At 45.8% G+C, this 3,392-nt stretch overlaps 1 long non-coding RNA gene across 1 annotated transcript in view; it reads left to right on the top strand.

The window, feature by feature from the left end:
* LOC109305378 overlaps positions 1-2,925 on the top strand; it is a 20,387-nt gene extending 17,462 nt beyond the window's left edge. The window contains exons 3-5 of the long non-coding RNA XR_002099609.1: positions 1,403-1,408; positions 2,145-2,148; positions 2,915-2,925. This is a non-coding gene — a long non-coding RNA (uncharacterized LOC109305378). The remainder of the gene's footprint in view (positions 1-1,402; positions 1,409-2,144; positions 2,149-2,914) is intronic.
* The last annotated feature ends 467 nt before the right edge of the window (positions 2,926-3,392 follow it).

Here is a 3,392-nt window from a genome sequence, read left to right on the forward strand (position 1 = left end):
AGAAAAAGCCTCTTTTTATTTGATGAATTCATTAGATTTAAGCCACAATTAAACCATAACAATAACTGCTTCTTTTGTATTTATTTCTCTTCTTATTTGCTAGCCTTATGGTATTGGCTCAGACTTGGAGAAGGCATATAGGTCCACAGACATCAGCAATGATATTGCTCTTTGATAGATTTCTTGAGCATTCAGTAGGAAATAACTGTCAAGCATCTAGATTTCATTTTACTTTTTGGTCTCAAGAATAGGAATTTGGAGCTTGCTGCCATGGAAACAAATTATTATGCTAGCCAGTTCTTTTGCAGTCTTTCCTCTAAAGACCTTACTGATTCTCTCGAAGGTCAAGCAGTAAAAAAGAGGTAGATGCAATGCAGATTAATTTTCTATCTTTATTAAGGTGGAAATTCTACCAAAGTCATTAATGAATGAGAAGCAATATTAATAACTATGCTCTCTGATTTGGGGATTAAAAGTACCATATTGTGGTTGTCATTACAATTGTTTATTTTCTTGAACCATGCACAGGGTGAAAAGAGTGCAAGGGATTTATTCCTTCACAAAATATTCAAACTACATCTAGGAAATGTTTTGATTTTTGTACTTTATTTTTTTTCCTGTGATTTTATTGTTCATGGAGTCTGTCCTAGATTGACAGCATAGTAACTGAATTACTTAGTTGGTAATGGGTGTATCTTGTGTTAATGGTAATTTAAAAAATATGGACACCAGTACCACGAACTGGACCAAATCAAGTTCACAACATCCAACAAAAGTCAAGCAAGTGGTAATAACTCTTCAGTTTTATTGACCTAGAATGGTAATGCTTTTGAATCAAGTACTTTAAGCAGGCTCCTGCCACCTTCCTATACAGCCTTTTTTATTTAATTAGGAGTTGTAAAACAATAACTGCAAGGCAGCTGTCCAAGCATTCTGACCACCTGTAATCTAACAATTGGTTAAATCTATCAAAAAGAAAAATAGGAACATATTAATTGACAAGTTTTTGAAATTCAGAATAGGCATGAACAAAAAATGAATGTAAAAGGATAAGGATTTTCAAGTTTCTCCCAATTCCTCTCTGCATCTCTCCTATGACATACATACTTTGGCACACATATTCTTCAAAATGGTCTGTAAATGATCACAGTACATCAACCTGGGTGGTCAGCAAGGAGCAAAGATGATTTACGTGAGAGCACTGGCACAGCTACTTCAACTCCAAGCCTCAGTGTGACAGAACACCCTTGGTGCCTGCCACTTTAAGGGCTTAGAGCAGATAATAGGGTGGCCGGCAGGCGTGGGCCAGCCCTGATGAGGCAGTCACATGACTGAAAGAGGGCCATGTGATTGAAGGGGGGGCTGAGTAGCCTCCATTTTAACTCATACCCTCAGAGATAAGCCAACAGTTTCCTGGCTGCAGCTGTGGAGAGAACACCACCCAGCTGGATCTGCTGCTCACAACATCTTGGAGGTATATGGGAAGGAGCTATGGGGAAGGAGGTCCTGGGCATGATCAAAAACTACATTCTGCTGGGCCAGGATAGTCTGGTGGGGCTGCCCATGGCAGGGTAGTCTTGAGAAATGCCAGGCCAGTTACCTCCCCAGTGAAAGGTGAGTAAGGGGCACCTTATAACCCCAGCCCCCACGGCCTTGTGGATTGAGAGAGCCCTGAGCTGAGTGGGTATTGACAGGTCTGCAGCTTGAGCATCTGAGAGCCCAGCAAAGGGGCAGAGGAGTGTGAGGGAGAGAAGGCAAGTCACTAGCCAACTTAACTGGATGGACCCTCAACTGGTCAATGCTGGGGCCAGGACCAGAATGGTTAAAAGGGCCAGGGGCCCACCGCAAGGGATGCCCAGAGCCAGGGGCATGGGGTTCTGATTGGGCTGGAAGGTGAGGCCAGGGCCAGCATAGCCAAAGGTCCTGGGGCACCATACCTTAGAGAGAGAAGGGTACAGAAGAACTTGGCTGCCTAAGAAGGCTGGGGATTAGGCCTTGGGTGCCATCTGCGAGGCATGCAACATGGTATAGGGGAGGTTGGATCCATGTACATAGGCCCTAGGCATCAGGACAAGTAAATGAGCAGCCTCCCACCTGATTGACATCTCATAATCATTATCATCAAGGCATGGCAAGCAAGCAAGGTGGGTGGTTAGCCTGGAGACAAGTGGGCGGGTGTAACAGGGAACCCTAGCCCTGTTACTAGGAAGCATAGCAGCCCCTTTTAAGACCAGAGTCTTCAGAGCATGGCCTGCTAGCAGAGCAGGGGTTAAAGGGTAGCTCTGCAGGCTGGTCAGCTGACTGGGGTGATCACATGACTACATGAGAGCTCAGGCCAGAACTATACAAGCCCTGGGCTGAGCCAGCCAAGGGGCCAGCTCAGGCTGTGGCAGAGTGTAGACTCCTGAAGTCGCCAGGATACTGAAGCAGCCCTGCCAGTGAGAACACCAGGCTGAATGACCCAGAGATGTGGAGCCAGGGGTAAGCAGGCTAATTGCCTGTATTTGTTTTGTTAAAGCCCAGGAGCTTAGTGTTTATGTTATAGTTTAATCTGGTGGTTTCTGGTTGAGGATGTAGGGGAGGTGGAGGCCTCATTAGTACCCACAGAGGTGCAGTTACAGGGGCCAGAGAGAGCTCAGCACCACAGAGCTGCATCTACAGTGGCCAGAGGGCCTGGTGGCACAGGGAACTCATCCACAGAGGGCCAGGGGCCCAGAGCAGATTGACTGAAGCTAGTGCCTCAAAGCTGGGCCCAACTGTCAGTCTGAGCTGTGTTGGTTAGGACCCCAACAGAGTGGACAAAGGATGCAGATAACACCCATGAAGCATGGGGCACAGTAAAGGGGTGGTATGGAGCTCTGCAAACAGCCCTTAGGGGCAGAAGCTCCTCACCTGCAGGTGTTTGAGAGCGAAGACCAGATCTGGGAAACCCTGGGGCAGCCTCTTTTTTAAGAACCCAAAGAAACATCAATATGTGGACAGGCGAGTGAAGGGGAGTTTGTTTCCAGAAGTTACTAAAAAAAAAAAAAAAAAAAAAGGACTTTGGGATGCCTCCAGGCATTCTCAAATGACTCTGGGGATGGAACCCTGTTACAGCGGGCCAACGACTGACTGGCCCCAGGATGCCCACCTGTTACACTCAGGTTGTAAAGACCTAGGATCATCAGTTAATACTCTTTCTCCAACCCCATTCTTTGTTATATAAGTAATAGGTTCCTAGGGGCAGAGGGGATCTGTTTAAGGTCTAGAGCAGGGATTTCCAAACTTTGGTATGTGTAGCCATGGGGGTATGCAAGGCATTTCTGCGTGGTATGCAGGATAAATTGTGTAAGGGTGGATTTAATTTTAATTATAATTATAAATGGCATTTAGGGGATTAAAATATAAAATGT

This window comes from Gavialis gangeticus, unplaced genomic scaffold (assembly GCF_001723915.1).
Source record: "Gavialis gangeticus isolate Ggan-Ray unplaced genomic scaffold, GavGan_comp1, whole genome shotgun sequence".
Lineage (NCBI taxonomy): Eukaryota > Metazoa > Chordata > Crocodylia > Gavialidae > Gavialis > Gavialis gangeticus.